The sequence below is a fragment of the Lithobates pipiens genome, unplaced genomic scaffold (genome assembly GCF_037356315.1).
Source record: "Lithobates pipiens isolate NorthernLeopardFrog02 unplaced genomic scaffold, aLitPip1_a1.2 Scaffold_19, whole genome shotgun sequence".
Taxonomy (NCBI): domain Eukaryota; kingdom Metazoa; phylum Chordata; class Amphibia; order Anura; family Ranidae; genus Lithobates; species Lithobates pipiens.
In genome coordinates this window covers 368,336,237-368,361,563 of record NW_027507764.1, presented here as the reverse complement: position 1 = coordinate 368,361,563, position 25,327 = coordinate 368,336,237, and positions in this window count along the sequence as shown.

Sequence of the window (25,327 nt, the reverse complement as noted above, 5' to 3'; positions counted from 1 at the left end):
GCTTTCTTGCGCGGTTTAGCTGATAATTAAAGATCCTCTTCTTGTCGTACAGATTACTTCAGGTATATGGCCTAATAAGATATTGAGAAAGTGTGAAAAAGACAGGTCTGGTCCTTCAGTTCCAGGCAGAGGCTGATCAAATGGTATGTTGAATCGCCCTTCTCGCAGTCTTCGACCCATTACAGACTCACGGAACACTCTCAAATCAGAACTGCTCCCTATGCCCCAATGTCCACAGCAATACATTTATATTTACTATCACAGATAGCGATGAGGACCAATGAAAAATATTTCTTGTAGTTATGAAATCTAGACCTGGAATGTGGAGGCTTTTGGATATGGATATGCTTTCCATCAAGAGCTCCGATACAATTTGGAAAGTTTGCTTGATTCCAAAATCCTTCTGCTATTCTTCGCCACATGTTTCCATCTGGTAATGTCATCACTGCTGGACACAGCTCTTCCCATATGGCTAAGCAAGTATCATGCACTATCTCCAAAATAGTTGGAATGTCCAGTAAAAAATAAGGGTTTAACCTCCCTGGCGGTACGATTATTTCGGATTTTAGGTGCTAAAAGCGGTACCATTATTTTGCATGAAAATTTGGAGTTTTATATTGTAGTCCTGTAATTCTTAGGAATAACTCTCTTAAATCTGTCCAAACCAGAGTCAAGCAGACATCCCGGGTATGATAAAGTTTGAAAAATGAAATCATAAATTATAATATAATAAATAACTATAAATAATTGTACCAAATAATAATATAACAATCATAAAAATTATTCAATAATGTAATCAAATCAAAAACACTGAAATTTGCTCAGTTGCAGAATTGTCACTGTCATTACTTATCAATATTTGATGATGGATCTCCCCACAAATCGCTATCGCTCAATTCTGCGAGTGATTACAATTTATTATCGCTGCTTTCTAGCTGGTCTAAAATCATTTTTGATGTAAAGTGACAGTTTTGGTTGCTATGGACAATCTCCAGTTTCCAGGCAGAAAGAACAGTTTTTATTATATAAAACTGCATGCAGGACACTGGGCAGACCACTAGGGACAAAGGGGATGTGAAATATTTACATACAGCAATGTAATCTGTAAGATTACATTATACTGTATGTATACTGTGTGTTTCACTTTTTGAATTTGGCGCCGATCTCCATCCCCGTGCGTTGCAACGCTCGCCGGGAACGGAGATCGGCTCCGTGATAGATCGAGCGAGACACGGCTCGCTCGTACAGCGCGGGGACATCACTGGATCCGAGGGAGAAGGTAAGTAAACATCCCCCTGGATCCAGCGATGCAGTCCCGAGTCTGGCTCGGGGATACCGCTTTTGGTATAAAAATTCCACCCCGAGCCAGACTCGGGAATACAGTCAGGGTGGTTAAAGAGGTATAGGACTGGCCAGTTGCAAGAAACCTAGAAAAAAATCAAACATCTTTTTAGCTTTTTAAGTAAAACCACATTCTACTGGCACATAAATGGATACGATATTTAATATCTATACATACTGTATATACACACAAACAGTAGACCGGGGTAGGCAACCCGACACTTGATAAATGAATGACTTCTTACCTCAAGGTCACTAGCAGATGTTAATCTGCAGGTACACATCTTTTCATGTTGGTATGTCTCCGCTGCAGGCGTGGGTGCAGCTGGTCCAGTAAGTAGTCGAATGTGGTTACGGTCATCCTGGTGAAGTTGAAAAATGTAGTGGGATACTGTTGGAGGTGAGCGTATTGCAAAGCCACAAAACCTTCAGATGGCTGCTTCATTAGCATGCGGTGGGTCCAAAATCTACGTCTCCTAGCCACAATGTGCTTTTTCTTGCTCTCCATTCTCCTTATATAGGCAAATATGACAAACAATGTCACGCTGTTCCAAAATTTGTTGGAATCCATTGCACAATGCAGATAGCACACACACGGAAAAGGACAAAGGAAGGACACCAGAAGGACAAGTCACTCATTGAAAACTGCAATGCTGCATGGGAGGAGCGATGCTTTCTGGGTAATTTCCTTAAAGGCACAGAAACTGCTGTCAAAACGGACACAAAAACGGATGAAAAAACAGATGTAAATGTGTACATTAACAGATGAAAATGGAGATTAATGGAGGGGAAGATTGATGAAAATGGAGATTAACGGAACAGAAGACAGATGAAGGATGAAGCAACAGATAAGTACTGATAAGTTTTTAACATGGCTAAACTGATGGTGCCTGTGTGAATGAGGCCTAAGTGTTTAATCCATTCTGGTCTGGATTTAGCAGCATGATCAGAACATATGGCTGAGGCTCTCTCTCCCCACTTCCTCCTGGTGGGGTTTTTGACACAGAAACACAGAGACAGGAAGTGATGTATATAAATATAATCTATATAACACACTGTGCAGCGCTGATATATATGGAAATGTCTAATGCATAACAACATATACAGTTGTGCTCATAAGTTTACATACCCTGGCAGAATTTATGATTTCTTGGCCATTTTTTTGAGAATATGAATGATAACAAAAAAAAATTATTTCACTCATGGTTAGTGTTTAGCTGAAGCCATTTATTATCAATCAACTGTGTTTACTCTTTTTAAGTCATAATGGCAACAGAAACTACCTAAATTACCCTGATTAAAAGTTTACATACCCTGGTGATTTTGGCCTGATAACATGCACACAAGTTGACACAAAGGGGGTTTGACTGGCTATTAAAGGTTCCCATCCTCATCTGTGATCTGTTTGCTTGTAATTAGTGTGTGTGTATAAAAGGTTAAATGGACTGGACTCCTGACAGACCCTTGCATCTTTCATCCAGTGCTGCACTGACGTTTCTGTATTCTGAGTCATGGGGAAAGCAAAAGAATTATCAAAGGATCTGTGGGAAAAGGTAGTTGAACTGTATAAAACAGGGAAGGGATATAAAAAGATATCCAAGGAATTGAGATTGCCAATTAGCAGTGTTCAAACTCTAATCAAGATGTGGAAAATGAGGGGTTCTGTTGAAATCAAACCACGATCAGGTAAATTTGCAGCCACAACTGCCAGGAAAATTGTTCGGGATGCAAAGAAAAACCCACAAATAACTTCAGGCAAAATACAGGACTCTCTGAAAACATGTGGTGTGGCTGTTTCAAGATGCTCAATAGGGAGGCACTTGAAGAAAGATGGGCTGCATGGTCGAGTCGCCAGAAGAAAGCCAAATGGCACAGAGACAAGCTTAAAACCTTCTGGCAAAAGTAATTTGGAGTGATAAGACCAAAATTTAGCTTTTTGGCCACAACCATAAATGCTACATTTGGAGAGGAGTCAACAGGGCCTATGATGAAAGGTACACCATTCCTACTGTGAAAACATGGAGGTGGATCACTTATGTTTTAGGGATATGTGAGCTACAAAGGCACAGGACATTTGGTCAAAATTGATGGCAAGAATAATGCAGTATGTTATCAAAAAATACTGGAGGAACATTTGCATTCATCAGCCAGGAAGCTCCACATGGGACATACCTGGACATTCCAACATGACAATGATCCAAAGCACAAGGCCAAGTCGACCTGTCATTGGTTACAGAAGACAAAAGTGAAAGTTCTGGAGTAGCAATCTCAGTCTCCTGACCTCAATATAATTGAGCCACTCTGGGGAGATCTCAAACGTGCAGTTTATGCAAGACGGCCCAAGAATTCACAGGAACCAGAGGCTTTTTGCCAAGAGGAATGGGCAGTGTTACCATCTGAGAAGAAGAGCCTCATCCACAAATACCAAAAAAGAATTCAAGCTGTCATTGATGTTAAAGAGGGCAATACACTGTATTAAGAACTGGGGTATGTAAACTTTTGATGAGGGTCATTTAGGTAGTTCTTGTTGCCATTATGATTTAAAAAGAATAAACACAGTTAATTGATAATAAATGGCTTCAGCCAAACACTAACCATGAGTGAAAGAAAAGTTTTTGTGTTATCATTCATATTCTCTGAAAAATGGCCAAGAAATTATAAATTCTGGAAGATACTGAGGGCAAATGTACTTTTTTGAGTTAAGAATTCATTCATTTTTTTAGACCACAATTTAAATAGTGAAGCAGCATCAAAAGACCCATTGGCTCTCAGCTTTTCTATCTGTCAGCATGCGCCATATCAGTTTACACTCGTACAGCACAGCTGAATGGCTGTTGTGCTTCTTTACAGGGGATTACAAGAGGCAAAAAAACAAGTAGATTTCAGGTATTCAATAATTAATTTCTTTTTATATCTGCAAAGGAGGGTATTCTTTTAAATAGTACAAATTCTGCTTTCTGATTGGGTAATGTCATCAAGTATTGTATGCTTGCTGGCAGTGACAAGGGATGTCGTACACAGCAAATTAGTGTTGCAATGCAAAATGGCAGATCGAAATTGCATGAAGACAAACATGGAGTGGAATACAGAGATAACCAGCTAGGAGGATTCTATAAAGGCTTGGAGAGATAGATCTATAGGCAGACAGACAAAAATTAAGAAACGGAATGACTTGGTAATGGTGTCATGTACCATAGACATTGGTCAATATCCATACCCAATAAGAAATTTCTGGATAGATATATAAAATGTTATTGAATTAATAATTCGATTTCATACAGTGCTCTTAGTTATCCTCTTAGGAGAGATATATAGGAGTTGTGATGCAATATGCAGATTATGAAATGTGTCTCAGGGAGAACAAACCTCAACTTTTAGGTCTTCTTAATTACCCTCGTTATACTGGGAGATTTATTTTACTACTTTAGGAGCTCATACATACATAATTCAAAGCAACCAAATAGCATTCTTCATTCAATGATCTCAGTAAAGATGAAGCTGACACAGTAAAGAAAAAATCTGATGGTCACTATAGAAAAATTACATACTGTTCTTCATTTCTGCTCTATTTAACATTCTAATTTTAAGTAAACCCAATAGTAAAAACAATCTAAACCTAGATATTTCCTTTCCTCTTTAGTTTATGTAATGTATGCATTACCTCCAGAATGTTTTTTTATAACTTGGATATGAACTGATAAAAAAATAACAGTAATTAGGAGCAAGAAAACAGTTAATACTTATAAAATATCATTAGTTTGCAAATAGATAGCAGAAGATGAAAATGAAAAATAAAACAAGATCAGCAGGTAGTATAGTAGAAATGTAGACTGCTGTGAGTAAGAGCAGCAGGAGTTTCTTAGCGATACATAAGGAGCCAAGTTTTGGTGATTGTACAGACACCAAGAGAAATACTGAAAAACATAGTAATTGATGAATGTGACCTTTGAGAAAGAAATGGACAATCCACAGTGCAGCTGTCGTGGACTAGAGAAGGATGATAAAAGATGTTGACTGGCATGAATAATTAGAACCTGTGAAAGAAGAAAAGTGCATATTTCATAAGAAAAAAAAAAATAGAGCAACTCTATTTTACATGACCGGAACCTGACACTTTCCAAACAGAAGAAGCAGATATGCAAACACATACCAACACATATGTCTGATAATTTATTTTAAAGAGAATCTGTGAGTATAAATGTAGAAGAGCAATAACAGCTTACTTGGTTTTAGAGATGCAAGCTCCAGGGCTTTTATCCTCATCCATAACCACTTTAATACCAAACACTTTTACCCCCTTCCTGCCCAGGCCAATTTTCAGCTTTCAGCGCTATGACAACTGAATGGCACTGGCTATTTATGACTGCCTGAAATGGCTACAGACTATTCTGGCCAGCTTTAGATCATTGTGCAACCCTGGGTACGTATTTAGGAAATGCTGCACCACCAAATTGAGGACATGTGCCAGCCGTGGCACATGTGTCAACTTTCCCTGTCTATGGGTGGACAGGAGGTTTGAGCCATTATCGCACACCACCATTCTTGGCTCCAGTTGGCGTGGTGTGAACCACCTCTGGGCCTGTCCCTGGAAAGCTGCAAGAATCTCTGCTCCAATGTGGTTCCTGTCCCCTAAACACACCAGCTGAAGCACTACATGGCACCTTTTAGCCTGACTTATGGAATAGCCCTTTGAATGCTTAGGGAGTACCAGATGTGTATAGGACAATTCTTCAGAGGAGGGCATGGAGGTGGCGGAGGAGGAGGAGGGGTAGAGCTCACAGGTCTGGCATCATCACCACCAACTGTATGGAGACATGGGGGCACAACAAGCTGCAGCACCAAGCCCTGTCCTGCATCCTTTCGAGTTGCAAGCAGTGTTACCCAGTGTGCTATGAACTAAATATATTGTCCCTGCCCATGCTTGCTAGACCACATGTCATCAGTAAGGTGGATTTTATGGCTGACTGCCTTGCCCAATGATGCCAGAACATTCCCTTCCACGTGATAGTAGAGAGATGGAATGGCCTTACGCAAAAAGTAGTAGCGACTGGGAACCTGCCATTGTGGTATAGCACACTGTGCAAATTATTGGAATGGGGCAGAATCCACCAAGCTGAAAGGCAGAAGTTGGAGACCCAACAGCTTTGACAGGCTCGCATTCAGACACTGGGCATGTGGGTGGCACGGACTGTATTTTTTGTTCTGCTGCAGAAGATGGGGCAGAGAAATTTGCCGGCTACAGTTATAAGGGTACACTGGTGGTGTGCTGCTGGCAGATGTGCTGCTAGGACCTGGGACACCCTGTGCTATACCATCATCCCTGTCAGTGGAGGCTGCTGAGATGTAATGACTCGGTACAGCAGGGGCAGACTGAGGTGGGTAGGGAGGAGGAGGAGAGACAGATTTTCTCCCCTTGTGTGTGGCTTTTAGGTACTCTTGCCAATGGAGTGGTTGGACGTTAAATGTCCTGTTAAGCATGTGGTACCCAAATGGTTGGTGTTTTTGCCACATTTGATGTGCCTGAGACACAGTTTGTGGATATCAACAGTGCGATCTGTGGCTGAAAAAGGCCCAGACAGCTGAGCTTTGGGGAGTGGGTCGGGAGATAACAGCTGCAGAATGTGATGAATAGGGTGGCTGCTCTTTACTCTTTCTTGATGTCGGCCTTCTTGTGGTTGTGCCGCCTCAACTTGAGTTTCCTCCTCTGCTCTATCTGGCACCCAAGTTGCTTCAGTGATCTCATCATCATCATCATCATCTCCATCTCTTCCATCTTCTTCATTACCACTGGACACAACTTGGCAATATGCTGCGGCTTGGGGAACATGAATGCCAATTTGTCTACCGGTGTTGCTCCTTCTCTCTAGGCTCATGTTCCTGTCATCCTCAACCTCAGAACCAACATCTGAATCCAGTAATGGCTGGGTATCATCAAGGAACAATTGGCTGACGCTATGGTCAAATAACTGAGCTGACTCCTAAATGGCTGATGTTGGGGCTATGGCAGGAGGAGATGTAGACAAGGAGGCAGGTTAATCCACTATGGCAACTGCAGGGGACTGCACACTTGTCTCTGCTTGTGTGACAGAGAATGAGGTGGATGAGGAAGGTTTATTAAGCCACTCCACCACCTCCTTTGTATGCTGTGGCTGAATAGAACAGGCAAACTTACTAAACAGAGAACCTGATGCCCTGCCAGAGGACTGACCACCACGTCCACCTTTGCCTGTGGACAATTTTTTAGCTGGACCCTTACAGTGCCAAGGGAACGTTTGCCTCTCCTTGTTGTTCTCACAGACATTGAGAGGGAGAGGGTGGTGGTTATAAGCTAATTTAAAGAAGAAGTTGAAATCTCTACGTAGATGCACTTTAATCAATGGAGGTGTTTGGTATACTTTCATTTTAGTACTCACTCTACAACGACACACTCCACGGATACACTATAATATACTGCAATATAATGCGCCAAACATACAGTGACATACAAACTTTTATGACATTAAACTGGCAGTAACGCACACAAAACTATATGGTGTTAAACTGGCAGTAACGCACACAGAAATATGGTGTTAAACTGGCAGTAACGTACACAAAACGTTATGGTGTTAAACTGGCAGTAACGCACACAAAACTATATGGTGTTAAACTGGCAAGGGAAAACTGATATCTACTGGGCAAGAAAAAAGAAGGAGAGAGAAAATAACATAGTGAAAACTATAAAAGAATTATATGAATTGGAACAAAGACCTAAAAAGCAAGCGGAAGGGGAAACCCTCCAGACCCTAATCATAAAAAGGAACCAACTAAAATATCTGATGGAACAGGAAACTAGGAGGGAGTTCAATAGAGTATCACAGGAGAGATACAAATGGGGGTAATAAGCCGGGGAAGTACCTTGCAAAAATCCTGAGAAATAACTATATTGAGAAAATAAAAATCAAGAGAGGAGAAATATTGAGTAAGACAACAGATATTGCAGTGGCCTTTCAACAGTATTACAGTGCACTTTATGCAATAAAGAAACAAGAGACACGACAAGAAAAAGAAATAAGAAAAATAAATATACAAGAATACTTAATAAAGGCCAAAGTGCCTAAAATTCAAGCAGAACTGATAGAACTGAAAAAAACACTCACGCAAGATTAAATTAAAATGGCATTGAAAGAAACCCCTATAGGGAAAAGCCCAGGGCCAGATGGTTTCACGATTAAATGCTGCTATAAAATTCCAAAATCAACTGATCCCAAAGTTGTGCAACTACCTGAACAAGTTAGAGGAAGATGAAGAAATAAGGCGAGAGTCATTGTTAGCCCATATTACATTAATACCTAGAGAGGGAAAAGATAAAACCATCTGCTCTAGGTATAGGCCCATAGCCTTATTAAATGCTGACACAAAGATCTATGCAAAAATGATGGCATTAAGGATAAAAACCAAATACCAATGTGGGTGGACCCAGATATGACTGGGTTTGTACCAGATAGAGAGGGTAGGAATAATAGTATAAAAACAGTACTAATGCTGCAGAAGGCGGAAAAACAGGAGATCCCCAGTACTACACCTGTCAGTTGACTCAGAAAAAGCATTTGACAGGGTAGACTGGGGATTCATGATGGACACGCTTCAACATCTAAGACTGGGACCCAAAATTATGCAGTGGATTGGAAATTTATATAATTGACCTACGGCGATGGTTAAAGTCAATAGAAAACTCTCCCCTTTCTTTGAAATGTACAACAGCATGAGACAGAGGTGCCTGCTCTCACCACTCCTATATGTACTATCAATGGAACCTTTCCTTGTGACACCATGGAATAACCGCGATATAGAAGGGGTGAGAATGGGGGGAGAAGAACATAAAATTGAGGCATATGCAGATGATATACTGATGTAAGTGACCAACCCAAGGGTGACATTGCCAAATATAATCACAGAAATAAAAAAATATGGAGAACTCTCAAATTTTTAAAATAAACCCTATAAAAACAGAAATATTAAACACAGGAATAGAAAAAAATGAAAAACTCGCACTACAACAGGAATTCCCATTCACATGGGTGAGAACAGAACTGTCATACCTAGGAATTAAATTGACATCTACCGTAGAGAAGCTGTACTTGGCAAACTAAATTCCACTATTGAATGAGATCAAAGCGGAGTTAAAGAAGAGCTCACTGCAATCGTTATAATGGATGGGAGGGATAAACATGTTTAAAATGGTGATCCTTCCAAAAATAATATATAAATTCCAGATGCTACAAATAGCCATACAACAGAGTTTTTTCAGAATAATAAAAACAATGATGATAAAATATATCTGGCTAAAAACAAAAGCTGAGAGTAAAATTTGCACTGATCACTAGGAAAAAAAATGGAGGTTTAACAGCACCAGATATAAATAGATACTATAAGTCAGGCATATGCAATTAGCAGACCTCCAGCTGTTGCAGAACTACAACTCCCATGAGGCACAGCAAGAATCTGCCAGCCACAAGCATGACACCAAGAGGCATGATGGGACTTGTAGTTTTGCAACAGCTGGAGGTCTGCTAATTGCATATCCCTGCTATAAGTAATTATCAGTAATTATTTCACGAATGGTAGAATGGGTTAATTAAAAAAGCGATAAAAAGTAGATTAAGATCGAAAACACGTTAAGTAGAACAATATTGCACAAAAATATCTGGGTACCACTTCAGTAAAGAACATTGGGCTTGGAGGCACAGAATTTCGCTATAAACGTAATTAAAATTTGGGATACACTATATCAACAAAAACCTGGTGATATAATTCACCACTAATTATGCTCACTGGAACTAATTTCTTTGACCCCGGAAAGGAGACATCTTTGGGTGTAAGAATGGGGAATGGACAAATGTCACTACACATGGGAAGATGAAAACACTAGGGGAACTAAGGGAAACAAAGGAGTGGAAGATAACTGAATGGGAATACTTTCAGTTAAAACATTTTGTAAATACAATACCCCAACCAATTAGATTACAAACTCTATTGAAACATGGAATATCTAGAGTATATGGAATACTGACAGACCTGGAAGGACAAGAGATGCCCCCCTATATAGAGAAATGGGAAAAGGAAATAGGTATGAAATTTGAAGATCAACGAGTCGAGAGAATGATAGGAACAGTTTATAATTATGCAGTGGATATAAATATAATAGAAATTAACTATAAGCTCCTGGTAAGGTGGTATATGACACCGGATAAAATCCACAAATACCAACTAGATAAATCGCCACAGTGTTGAAGGGAATGTAAATAGAAGGCCACGATGGCACATATCTGGTGGGAATTCAAAAATTAAGGAATATTGTCAGAAAATCTTGGAATACATAGAAGAGATAACTGGAGAAAAGATAACTAATACCCGGCAGACGTGTTTATTTCTGACTCAAAAGCTCTAAACAAGCAATATGGAAAAACATTAACCCCAACATTATTGAATGCCGCAAAAGGACTAATTCCAAAAAAATGGTTAAGCATAGACAAACCAGACATCGGGGAATGGTACGAGTGAATAGAATAGTATACCAAAATGGAACACTTATGTAGTAGAGAAAAAAGATACTTAGAAAAAATACAACATACAACAAACCTTGGAAAAATACTTAGGAAAGATGATGGAAGGTGGCAGGACCTGAATAGTCCCGGAAATAAGAAAGAGGGTCGAGAACAAACCAAATGGGCTGGGAGAGGGAGGGAGAGAAATAGGTGGGGCAAGGGAAAGAAAAAGGGCAAGACAAGAACAGAACCATAGTAAGATATAAGTAGTGGGTAATAGTAAATAATATTATATACTAATTGTTGGATAGACCTTGGTCTACATTTTTTCTTTAGAGAATGAGAAGAAAGTTAAAGTCGACGGAACCACAAAGACACCTCATCTCATCTACTTACACGTTGCTATTTTCAGAACACGCTCCAAAACTACACTGGACTTCTCAGAGATGGGAACGTGAACTTTCAATCAATCTCACGGAAGTAGAATGGAAAACGATTTATCAACACATACATAAGGGCACGGTAAACACACAAACGCAAGAATCTGGCTTCAAAATACTCTCCCGATGGTACAGCACCCCCCTTAAACTTCACTACATCTCTCCATCAATCTCCCAACAATGTTGGAGATGCAACAAAGATATATGCTCCTTTCTTCATATCTGGTGGACATGTGACAAAATCCAACCCTTCTGGAAAAAAGTCCACAAGCTCATCTCCAAAATCACCACGTACATGCTTGATTATACACCAGCCCAATTCTTGCTCCATCATATGACTAGTCCCACACGCTCCTACTATTGTTCTTTAGCAATGCACATGGTTAACGCAGCCAGGATGTGCATTCCATGCAAATAGCAATCCACTGACCCACCATCAATCTCAGATTGGTTTAAGCGCATACAAAAAACAGCAGAAATGGAAGAACTGATTCATCAGGTCAAAGATACACCTCATAAATTTACCAATACTTGGGCTTGCTGGACACATTTCACTACCTCTGAAGAATGCAAAACAACACTACACTAAGAGAGCTCCGTAGACTGCAGCGGAAACGGAGAACACCCCTACCCCTACCCCTGCTCCCCCCCCACATTTCCCTACCCCCCTCCTCCGTCCCATAGACTCTTTACTTACATCTACCGAGACACTTTACATAGACTACATGCCCACGATGAAACACTTCCTCACTATTAGCCCCCTTTTCCATATTTTACCCCTTTCCGCATTCACGGAATATTCACAATCATCCCCACTCACATACCTCAATGTGAGTTAAACGTTAACATAAGACAATAACATATCTGCTCCTCCAAGTGTTATTGACGCTTACCAGATGTACACATGGAAATCCCCCCCATACACATACAAATTTACACTAATTTAGACAGCCTTGGAACTGCACTGTTTATCTTGATCTGTACCCGCATGTTTTATTAAATGTGACTATGCTTCTCTTCGACAGTGGCTGCCCCCCCATTTCCTTACATCCTGTTTTGATTTTTGTTTCTTTGATATGTTTCTTTATAACCAAATAAAAATGTTTGGGAAAAAAAAAAAAAAAAGAAAGTGAAAGTCAATAAAGATCATGGAAAAAAACACAATGATTTGAAACCGAGAAGGAGACAGTTAATGAACGTAAAAGTTGAATGGGTCTCTCGACGCAGTTTACTGGTGGGGTTTTAAGGAAACAAAAAGAAACTGGCAGTAATGTACAAAACTATATGACGTTAAACTGTCAGTAACGCACACAGAGGTAAATGGTGTTAAACTCAGTAGCGCACAAAACTATATGGCCGTTAACTGGCAGTAACGCACACAGAACTATATGGCGTTAGACTGTCAGTAACGCACACAAAACGATATGGCATTAAACTGTCAGTAACGCACACAGAACTATATGGCGTTAAACTATCAGTAACGCACACAAAACTATATGGCGTTAAAAACGGGCAGTAATGCACACAGAACTATATGGAGTTAAACTGGCAGTAACGCACACAGAACTATATGGCGTTAAACTGTCAGTAACGCACACAAAACTATATGGCGTTAAAAACGAGCAGTAATGCACACAGAACTATATGGAGTTAAACTGGCAGTAACGCACACAGAACTATACGGCGTTAAACTGGCATTAATATACACAAAACGATATGGCGTTAAACTGGCAGTAACGCACACAGAACTATATGCTGTTAAACTGGCAGTAACACACACAGAAGAAATGGGGTTAAACTGTCAGTAACGCACACAGAAGTAAATGGTGTTAAACTGGCAGTAACGCACAAAACTATATGGCGTTAAGCTTGCAGTAACACACACAGAACTATATGGCTTTAAACTGGCAGTAACACACACAGAACTATATGGCGTTAAACTGTCAGTAATGCACACAGAACTAAATGCCGTTAAACTGATAGTAACGCACAGAAGTAAATGGTGTTAAACTGGCAGTAATGCACACAGATGTAAATGGTGTTAAACTGGCAGTAACGCACAAAACTATATGGCATTAAACTGGCAGTAACACACAAAACTATATGGCGTTAAACTGGCAGTAACACACACAGAACTATATGGCTTTAAACAGGCAGAAACACACACAGAACTATATGGTGTTAAACTGGCAGTAACGCACACAGAACTACATGACATTTTACTGGCAGTAACGCATACAGAAGTAAATGGCATTAGACTGGCAGTATCACAATCAAATAGACAGTGTTCAACCATCACTACACTGATGCTATTTGACCTGTCCCTACTCTAGCTATACACTAATGTAAAAATTACTGACACGGTCTCACTACACTACACTGAAACTATCTGAGCTGTCCCTACTCTAGCTGCATGCCATGCAAAGCTGAAGCATGGTCCTCTTCGCTATACTCACACTATCCCTAGACTGACACTAAACTACTATTCTACACTGACTATTGAAGCAAAATAGCACAGTATGGCACACTAACTAATAGCACTGAACAGAGCCCTGTTCTATCTCTCTCCATGCTGAAATCACACTGAAAATGGCTGCCATTGAAAGAATATTTTTATACTGTGGGGTCGGAATTAGCCACGATTGGATAAAGTCATGATGACAGTGCCCAATCATGACTCTGTCACAGTGCTCTGTGCCCTGATTGGCTGAAGTTTTCACTGCTTCAGCCAATCACAGCTTGCAATGCACTGTTCAGCGCCGCAATGCATTGTGGTCAATTTGGGGGGGCCGAACAAACGTTCGAATTACCTGTTTGTTCGGCTGTTCGTCGAATGTCCGAACAGCGAAAGTTCGGCCCGAACTTATGCTCCGGCCAAACCCTTTGCCCATCCCTATTCTTTAGGCCCAAAAATGCTAGAACAGTATAGATATTCCCTAAATTATGCCTTTTTGGATAGTAGATAATGCAAGGTATTTAGTAAGAGGTATGGTGAGTTTTTTGAAGTTGTCATTTTTTTGTCACAATTTTTTTGAATTTTTTGGGGTTTTTCCAAATATCTAACATACTATCACCAGTGCAGTACAGTGTCATTATGTAACTGGTGTGGTAGTGATCAGGGACACTGACTGGTAAAAAGTATGTAATAAATAATAATAATAATATATTTTTCAATTTTTTCAATATTTTTTATTACTTTTTTTTACATTTTTTTACGTACAGTGACCAGAGCAATACAGTGTTACCACAGTAACACTGTACTACCCTGGAGAGGTGATCAGGATTTTTATTTTTATTTTTTTGTGTAATCACGTGGTACAGCTGGGCTGTGATTGGCCCTGTCTATACCATGTAAAAAATGCTAGAGGAAAAGCCGAGCTAAGGTGTACGATAGGTTGCTGTCGCCCTACGAGTCCTCAGCCCCCAGCTGAAGGCTGTTGCCGGAAGCATGCACACTACGTCACTTCCGGTCTGCAGATCGTGTGGAGTGCAGCTGGAACGCGCGCTACTTCTCCACAGATCTTTGCATTATAGCCAGAATTTTTAGTAATAAGCTTTTTGCTTATATTTTCTACCTAGCGTATGAGACAGTTTTTCTCCAGCACTCGGGCCAGTAGTAGAGACCCAATAGGTGCATTCACTTATAATTTTTGCCCTCATGCACTATACTGGTTTTGGTCTTGCTTATCTGACTGTCGGTAACTATATTTAATTTTAATTACTTTTTTATATTTTTTATATATATCATATATTGTTTATTTTTATTTTTGTATATTTTTTGTCTTGATTTTTTCAGATTTTTTCTGGTTTGATTTGTATAAGAATTTTTTAATAAAATAAATTTTTTGGTGACAAACTTACTGAACTATGGGAGCTGCTTTTTTTCCTTCTGAGGATCCACCGGCCCGCCTTTAACCTTTTTAAAGGGGAACCATCCGAGATACAAAGCAGTGAAAGAAGGTGGGGGATTTGGTTGTAAAGTGGCTGGAGACTGAGACACTACATGCATGCAACCCCCTGTGGGTACAGGGATCTGGTGAGTGGGGACCCGAGGGGGCAAGCACGGAAGTCACTGGACCTCTTTGAAGGAGCACTACAGTCACCTTTTTCTTGATCTGTTTGGAGATTTGCTACATACTGACTGTGCACTCTATATTTATCTTAACTATGAAACTTTGCATATTTTGCACATTGCATTGTAAGAAACTCTGAGGACTGTATTTTGGCACATTGCTTTGCACATTTTTTTGTCTTTTTGTATTTTTGCACACTTGTTTGCATTTTTGCACACTTGGCTGTGGACATCATTTGGAATCCAGTGCCACATTGGATGTATTAGTGATATTTTTTTTCCCTTTTTTCTTGTACACTTGGAGATACATACTGTGGATTTAATGAACTTTATAGGAAAACCTTGATTGAGGATTTTCACATTTATAATTTGATGTACATAGTAATTTTATTTAGAATTTTTTCTCTGGGCTTCAAAACACTTTTTTATGCTTTATGCTTTAATTATGTACTACATCTCACTGTCCTAATCCATCCCAATCATCCAGTACTGTTCTATATTAATAGGGTGTATACAGAGAACGGGGTGCTTTCCCTGTTTATCCTTAGTGTTAACTATATATACACCTAATATAGGGGAATAGTGCACATAACTCTCGTAGCCTCAATTGAATCTTTTAGTCCGATTTAAGACATACTAGTGTAATCTCACTACTGGAGAAGATTCTGTGGCTTTTCCTTGGTGTAGGTGGGTCATTGATCTCGTGTAGTAGAGAGGTTTCAGAGTACCTCCATAAATTATGGGTTTAGCTCACAAAATATCCTTTTGAGGTAGCGCCCAGGGCCCTGTCTATACCATGTGATCACTGTGACCAGAGATCATCATAATAGTACACAATGAAAGGCATGTAACAAACCCTTTCATTGTATACAACTGTCATGTGATCTGCTGTGATTGGTTACAGCGTTCATATGGATAGCAGCAGGCTGATACAGTGATCCGTCACCAACCATATCCAGTGGACACGATGGGTGATAGATCACACTGGAGCGCGCCTTGTGGGGCAAGGTGCGATACTGGGAGGACATCATATGATGGCCTCCCAGAACAACAGTGCTCCTGCCCAGCCCATTATAAAATGGTGACTAGAGGTTAAAAGCAGTTATAAAGGTTATAAAATAACAAGGTTTGTTGCATATGGTTATATGGTTTTCTAGGTAAAAATAAACAAATAAATGAGATTAAGTCTATTAATGCCTAGTACACTATTAAGAAAATCAAAGCGTTTGTATGATAATCTGATCGTTAGTACACAGCTTTCAAAAGCCGAACATGACAGTTCATGCGAGATTACCTGGAGGGACAAACACAATTTATTTTCTCATACGATACCAGAACAAACATTTTTTGTTTAATCAGTACAGTATTTGTCCAAAGAAAACGGAAAACCAAGACCACAGATGCTCAGAAACTAAAGAATACATTACAATACAATACAACACATTACAACACTTCTGAACTTGTATTCTGTAACCTCTTCAATTTTGATATGAGACTAGCATGCAAAAAAAAAAAAAAAAAAAAATGATGATCATGCATCCAATATTCTAATTGTGTGTATGAGGCTTAACTTCAGTTATTTTTTTTTTATAGCAACTATCAAATATTTATACTGTTAGGGAGTTAAGGAAATTAGGGGGACACACTGAGAGTGTGTCCAGGCCTGTCTGTGTACTGTTTAAACTGGTGAGGGATCTCATCTGACCCAGCAGTTTGGCTGGGGTTGGAGAAGCTTCGTCTGGCCCTGTAAGAAGACAAGTCTGTGTGACTGATAGCTAGGAGGCTGTAAAAATATTTGTTGCCTCCATTGTAGATGGGCTAGATGTATCTCCTGGGCGTGAGGCGATGTCACCATGCATCACTGCTGCCTTTTGGAAGAGCTGGATGCTTGAAATCCTGCAAGTATGCACCTTACTCTAGTCAGTAGAACTTTTTCATGGCATTTTGAATGTTCATTTTTCCAGAAAGGCGCGGTGATATCGCCTAAACCTACCAGAAGGCATAAAAAACTAGGCCTGAATAAATATGTTTACGTTCTTTTGATTACAAGCTTTATATTTGAACGCTGTGACCTAAGTAGACCTTCCATTTTCATGAAAGGTCAGCTTTAAAGTATTTTCATTTTTCCTTTATCTTTCATGTAGGTTTTGGACTGTACAACACAGAAAAGGGGCAACTCGGAGCAGACCCAATAGAGGAAATACACACATCTGTGTTTATTTACTGGAAACCTAAGTCAAAAGGTATAAGATGTAAGATCTGCCTTCTCAATGCATGAAAAAGCACAAGCACCAAACCTGAGCAGCTTATCCGAGCCATGATAAAAGGTCAGCATTTTAAGCAATAACTTTCAGAATAGTTTTAGGAATAGGTAAGTAAAAAAGAAAAAAAAGAATGTGCTTTGCTAGAATACTTTGCTATTTTAGTTGAAAATATATAAAGTAAATACAGCATTCACGTTTCCACACAGCTCTTTGCAGTTGTTTTACGGTCTGCCTTCTTACATTTTCCTTTTATTTGTCTATCAATAATTTTCAGAATTTGACACATTCTCAAATTATCTGAGGAATCATATCCATATAAAATGTTGGTACATGCATGCCAGAACTCTTTATAAAATATAACTTTGAACATTTGTTCACAAAAGCCTGAGTATAAGAACGCCTAAAGGGGAATTTATAATTGCAGACCACTGTGGCAAATACCTGAAACTTTGCCAGAGTTTTATGCACCACAGCTGTAAAATACTGTTGGATAAGATTTGTCATCTGTATCCTTAGATGATTTGGGTCTTATTACAAGGCAAGTTAACGGGGGAGGTTTGTTTCAAATATTATGGGATAGCTGTATCAATTATGGTAGCATTTTGAGGTTTTATTATGTTGAAGAAAGACAGTTTACATATATATGTCTCAGCATAGGTAAAGATAAACATTTATGGCCGCTTTGAACGTTTTATGCAGCACTAAAATGTTATTTTTGTTCTCTTTTAATACAGTACTTTCAGATGTGGGATATGACATGCAGAAAAAGTAACCCCCCCATTTACCTCCCTCTATAAATCATTATCTTGAATGTACTATTTAATCAGAAGCACATTTTATATTGCCGCTAAAAATGTATTTCTTCGTTTTGTTAATGCGTCAAACAAAGTGAGCAACCATTTGCCAGTTTCTTAATACGTTTGTATATAGGCCAAATATTTTGGCTACACATTTTTCCCATCATAATCCTATTAAGAGAAAAGCAGTCATCCCCTAGAAGAATTAATTATGCGTTATGATAATATGCTAAACCAGTTTAAACATTTCTATATAAAAGAGGTGATCTTGTTATAGGGATGTTGCTCTGGGTTTGAAAGGTTGTGTACCTACAGACACAATCCTGCCACATCAGTCCCTACAGAAAATACTGTATATAGATTTGCGCTGCAATCTGCAAGGGGGTATCTGTTATCTAAGACCAAGTGCAGGTTCAGTGCTGGGCCCACTGATCCCTCATTCCTAGCCTCATAAAATCTTGATTTCTTACCATTTGCACAACAAAGTTAAATTCAGCATACTTAGCAGGCATTTCCATGAAATGCCTTCAATCAGAGATGCCCCGCTGAATACACAAAACTCGGATTCACATTTGTGCGGATGCAGGAATGCGTGTAAATAGCACATGTTCCCGCACTCACTTGCGGCCGCACTAAAAATATCCTGTTTTAACCACTTGCTGATTTCCCTATAGCACTTTTACTGCTACAGAGCGGCAGCTGTGTGCAGATTTACACATATATACCTAATTTTGCATTTTTACCTGTAGGTGGGCCACTTCTGCTGTGGTAATTCACCGCAGAAGCCGATCTATGGGTCCCGAGGACTCAATGTCCTCTGGCACCCAGTAATCGTTAGTAGAAATCCAGAGAACTGAGATATGTAAACTAAACTTATCTCAGGTCTGACAGGGGAGAAGGGACAATCCTGTGTCTCTGCAAAGCAGAGGCTAGAATTGATATCTTCCCCTAGTGAAAGCAGTCCACTGTGCATACAAAAACACTGGCTAGGCACACCATTAACCCTTTAATCACCCTAGATGTTTAATCCTTTCACAGCCAGTGTCATTAGTACAGTGACAGTGCATATTTTTTAGCACTGATCCCTGTATTAGTGTCACTGGTTCCTGCAAAGTGTCAAAAGTGACACTTATGCCACGTACACATGATCGGACTATCCGACGGACAATCCACCGGACTTTGCAGCGGAGGTCCGCCTGACTTCCCGAACGAGTGGACTTGCACACACATGACCCCACACGAACTGACTTTCTGGCGGACTAGGTCCGGCGGACTTTTGGCGGAGGTCCACCGGACTTTCCAAATGAACAGACTTGCCAACACATGGACTAAAGTCTGTTAATTTTGAACGTGACTTCAGGTACAATGGGACTAGAGAAGGAAGTCAATCTCACCGCCTCCATCGATGAGATTGACACCTTGCGAGCCCCGTCGCCTGATAGGGGTTTTAAGGGTAACCCCTATGCTGAAAAATGGCGTGGGGGTCCCCCCAAAGTCCATATCGGAGAAGTCAGAAGAAGACCCCCGAAGTCGGAAGAAGACCCCCAGAGCTGCCTGTGTTTTTTTATTGACACTTTTTCCCTCAGGTTAATTGGTAGGGGTACGATGTACCCCATACTCATTCACATAGGGTGGGAGGCCTGGATCTGGGGGCTCCCCTTATTAAAGGGGGCTCCCAGATTCCGATAAGCCCCCCGCCCGCAGACCCCGACAACCAACAGCCAGGGTTGTCGGGAAGAGGCCCTTGTCCTCATCAACATGGGGACAAGGTGCTTTGGGGTGGGGGGGCCGCAGGGCGCCCCTTCCCCAAAGCACCCACCCCCACATGTTGAGGGCACGCGGCCTGGTACGGTTCAGGAGGGGGGGGGGCGCTTGCTCATCCCTACCCCCTTTCCTTACTGGCCGGGCTGCGTGCTCAGATAAGGGTCTGGTATGGGCTTTGGGGGGACCCCCATGCAGTTTTTCGGCGTTGGGGTTACCCTTAAAACCCATACCAGGCGACAGGGCTTGCAAGGTGTCAATCTCGCCGATGGAGGCGGCGAGATTGACTGTCTTCTCTATTTCCGTCGTGCCTGAAGTCATGTTCAAAATGAAAGACTTTAGTCCTTGTGTGGGCAAGTCCGTTCATTTGGAAAGTCGGGCGGACCAGCATACAGACGAGCGGATTGTCCGCTCGAAAGCCGAGTACGGCGGACAATTTTGAGTCAAGTCTTCTTTCTAAGTCCACCGGACTAAGTCCGCCGGATAGTCCGATCGTGTGTATGCGGCATTAGTGTCCGATAGTTTGTTACAATATCGCAGTCCCATTATAAGTCACTGATTGCCGCCATTACTAGTATAAAAACAAAAAATTCCATAAATCTAGCCCATAGTTTGCAGACGCTATAACATTTGCATAAACCAATTAATATATGCTTATTATTACCAAAAACATGTAGCAGAATACATACTGATCTAAATTTATGAAGACTTTCCTTGTTTGTAATGCAAAAAATAAAAAATGCAGTGGTGATCAAATACCACCAAAAGAAAGCTCTAAAATTACATTTTATTTGGGTACAGTGTTGCGTGACCGGCAAATGTCAGTTAAAGTAACACAGTGCCATATCGTGAAAAAAATGCCTGGTCATGAAGGGGTATAAATCTTTTGGAGGTCAAGTGGTTAAGGAAAAGCTCAGGGGTGCCAATAACTTTTTATGGCACCCACATGCACTGAAAAACACAATGTGGTTTCTTGAATGTGGAAACACATGGTGTCAAAGCACCATGCAGCACACAGAACACCACATATGTGAACTTAGCCTTGAGGAGTCCTTCTCTTTGAAGAAGAATGGCTTAAAAAGCATTGAGATTAATTTACTAAAGAAACAGAGGTTGTTTGTCTAGCAAAGTATATGTCCACTTACCAAAATTAATAAGGTGAAACTGTGTTCACTTTAAATAACCAATCATGTATGAGAAAAGTAAAAAAAAAAAAAAAAATGGGATTATTGGTAGCATATGCTTTTGGCACACAAACCCAAATTCACTGTTTCCATTAACATTGACTTTGCAAAGTGAACAGCCAATAGTATGTCAGCCTCATTATGTGAAGATCTTTGTAAGCAGCATACATTGATGACAACAATAAATGAACTGTAAGAGACCCAACAGACGATTTTGTTCAACTGCTGGAAAATAAATGCTGTAATCCAAGTAGTGTTTCATTTACTGTGGAGATTAGACATGTGCAGAACGGAAAAAATGTGTTTAGCTTCCTTTCAGATAGATAAGTTATGTTACTAATTTAGTTTTGTTATGGATTTGGTTTCGGAATTCATTTAGTTTAGTTTTAGTTGAGATTATTTGAACTTTGTAACATGGAGCATTATCCTGCTGGAAGTAGCCATCAGAAGATGGGTACATTGTAGTCATAAAGGGGTGGACATGGTCAGCAACAATACTCAGATAGGCCGTGGCATTTAAACGTTGCCCAATTGGTACTAAGTGGCTCAAAGTGTGCCAAGAAAATATCCCCCACACCATTACCCCAGCACCACCAGCCTGGATGGATCCATGCTTTCATGTTGTTTATGCCAAATTCTGACCCTACTATCTGAATGTTGCAGCTGAAATCAAGACTCATCAGACCAGGCAACAATTTCCAATCTTCTATTGTTCAATTTTGGTGAGCCTGTGCGAATCCTCAGTTTCCTGTTCTAAACTGACAGGAGTTGCACCTGGTCTTCTGCTGCTGTAGCTCATCTGCTTCAAGGTTCGATGTGTTGTGCATTCAGATATGGTAATCTACATACCTTGGTTGTAACGAGTGGTTATTTGAGTTACTGTTGCCTTTCTATTATCTCTGCCCATTCTCCTCTGACCTCTGACATCAACAAGGCATTTTGGTCCACATAACTGCCCCTCGCAGGATATTTTCTCTTTTTCAGGCTATTCTCTGTAAACCCTAGAGATGGTTGTGTGTGAAAATCCCAATATATCCATTTTTTAAATATTCAGAACAGCCCTGTGGAAGGGAATTCCACATCCTTGCTGCTCTTACAATAAAGAACCCTCTATGCAATTTAAGGTTAAACCTCTTTTCTTATAATTTTAATGAGTGGCCACGTGTCTTATTAAACTCCCTTCTTCTGAAATGTTTTATCCCTATTGTGGGGTCCCCAGTACGGTATTTGTAAATTGAAATCATATCCCCTCTCAAGCATCTCTTCTCCAGAGAGCATACCTTCAGTGCTCGTAACCTTTCTTCATAACTAACATCCTTCAGTCCCTTTATTAGCTTTGTAGCCCTTCTCTGTACTCACTCCATTTACAGTACATCCTTCCTGAGGTCTGGTCTCCAGAACTGGACAGCATACTCCAGGTGAGGCTGGACCAGAGTCTTGCAGAGTGTGAGAATTATCGTTTTATCTCTGGAGTTGATCCATTCCGAGTGCTCCCCATTTATCACCACTCTCTGAACCTTGCCCTTGTAGTTCGTTTTCAATCCATGTACTCACCCTATGTTCCATGCCAACGTACCTAACTTTGTACAGTAAATGTTTATGGGGAACTGTGTCAAATGCGTTTGCAAAATCCAGATACACCACGTCTACAGGCCTTCCTTTATCTAGATGACAGCTCACCTCCTCATAGAAGGTTAATAGATTGAATTGGCAAGAACGATTCTTCATGAATCCATGCTGATTACTGCTAATAGTACTGTTTTCATTACTAAAATCTTGTATATAGTCCCTTATCATCCCCTCCAAGAGCTTGCATACTATTGATGTTAGGCTAACTGGTCTGTAATTTCCAGGGATGTATTTAGGCCCTTTTTTTTAATTTTGGTGCTACATTGGCTTTTCTCCAATCAGCTGGTACCATTCCAGTCAGTAGACTGTCAGTAAAAATTAGGAACAGTGGTCTGGCAATTACTTGACTGAGTTCCCTAAGTACCCTCGGGTGCAAGCCATCTGGTCCCGGTGATTTATTAATGTTACATTTTCCAAGTCTATTTCTAATTCTGTCCTCTATTAGCCATGAGGATGCTTGATTTGATGTGTCATAAGGATAAACACTGCAGTTTTAGTTACTGAAGCCCCCCGCTTTCCTTGTGAAGACTGAGGAGAAGAATAAATTCAATACTTTCCCCATCCTTTGTAACGAGATTTCCCTCCTCATTTTTTATGGGGCCAATATGGTCTGTCCTCCTTTTTTACTGTTTATATACTTAAATTAATTCTTGGGGTTTGTTTTTCTCTTCTTCGCTATGTGTCCTTCGTGTTCTATCTTAGCCGCCCTAATTGCACCCTTATATTTCTTGTTGCATTCTTTGTAATGTCTGAATGCTGATCCCTCAGCCTTGTATATTTTAAAGGCCTTCTCCTTTGCTTTTATATGCATTTTTACATTGGAATTAAGCAATCCAGGACCTTTGTTTGCTCTTTTAAATGTATTTCCCAATGAGATGCACTAGCTAATGCCTTTATTTAACATGCTCTTAAAGCAAACCCATCTCCCCTCCGTGTTCTTTGTTCCTAAGATTTTATCCCAATTTATATCTTCTAGCAACTTCAATAACTTTAAGGAAGTTGGCTCTTTTGAAATTCAGTGTCTTTATATTCCCCTTATGTTTCCTATGTGTGTGATTTATACTGAAGCTAATTGATCTGTAATCACTGTTTCCTAAATTATTTGTTTTATTTCCACATCCGTGATCAGGTCTGTATTGTTGGTAATCAGTAGATCTAGTAACACTTTATTTCTAGTTGGTGCATCTACCATCTGATCTATGAAATTGTCCTGCAAGACATTTAGGAACTGGTGAGCCTTAGATGAATGTGCGGTTCCTTCCACCCAGTCTATGTCTGGATAACTAAATTCCCCCACTATGATGGCACTTCCCATCTTTGGTGCTAATCCAAATTGTGATAGGAGGTCTGTCTCCCCCCTCCTCCCTCAGGTTAGGGGGCCTATAGCATACTCCCAGTATTATTTTTCCCTTAGTTTCATCCCTTTGGAGCTCTACCCATAATGATTCCACCTCCTCCCTTGTTCCCTTAGTGATGTAATCTCTCACATTCACTTGAACATTATTCTTGATATATAGGCATACCTCTCCCCCTTTTTTACCCTTTCTATCCCTGTGATAAAGGAATGGTTGCCAGCCAATCATGTGAGCTGATGAACCAAGTCTCTGAAATTCCCACAAAATCAAAATCCTCCTTATACAACAGTATCTCAAGTTCTCCCAGCTTGTCTGCCAGGCTCCTGGAATTGATGAACATGCCACGTAGTTTAGATCGGTCACATACTGTCCTCTTATTGGGTGTTCCAAGATTGCAAATAGGACTTGTTACTATACTTACCTCGGGTTTATGTGTTTTAGTCAACTTACCATTAAGGCCTCCAGTACTACCCTCTGGATTATGCTCTGCGCTGACTATCTCTACCTCTGGACTCCTGTCGCCTAGTTTAAAAGCCCCTCTAACTTTTTTGCCATCTTCACTCCTAGCAGATCTGTACCCTCCTCATTTAGGTGCAGTCTGTCCATTCTAAAAAACTGGTGACTGACTGAGAATTTGGCCCAGTTCTCCAGGAACCCAAACCCCTCCTTACTACACCAGCTCCTCAGCCACTTGTTTGCTCCCCTAATCTCCCTCTGCCTTTCTGATGTGGCTTGAGGTACCGGTAGTATTTCTGAGAATACTACCTTGGAGGTTCCTTAATTTAGCTCCTAAATCCCTAAAATTGTTCTCCAGGACACCCCATCTGCCTCTTACTTTGTCATTGGTGCCAACATGCACCATGACAGCCGGGTCTTCCCCAGCCCCTCCCAGTAATCTGTCCACAAGATCCGTGATGTGCTGAACCTGAGCGCTCGGTAGACAGCATACGGTTCAGCGCT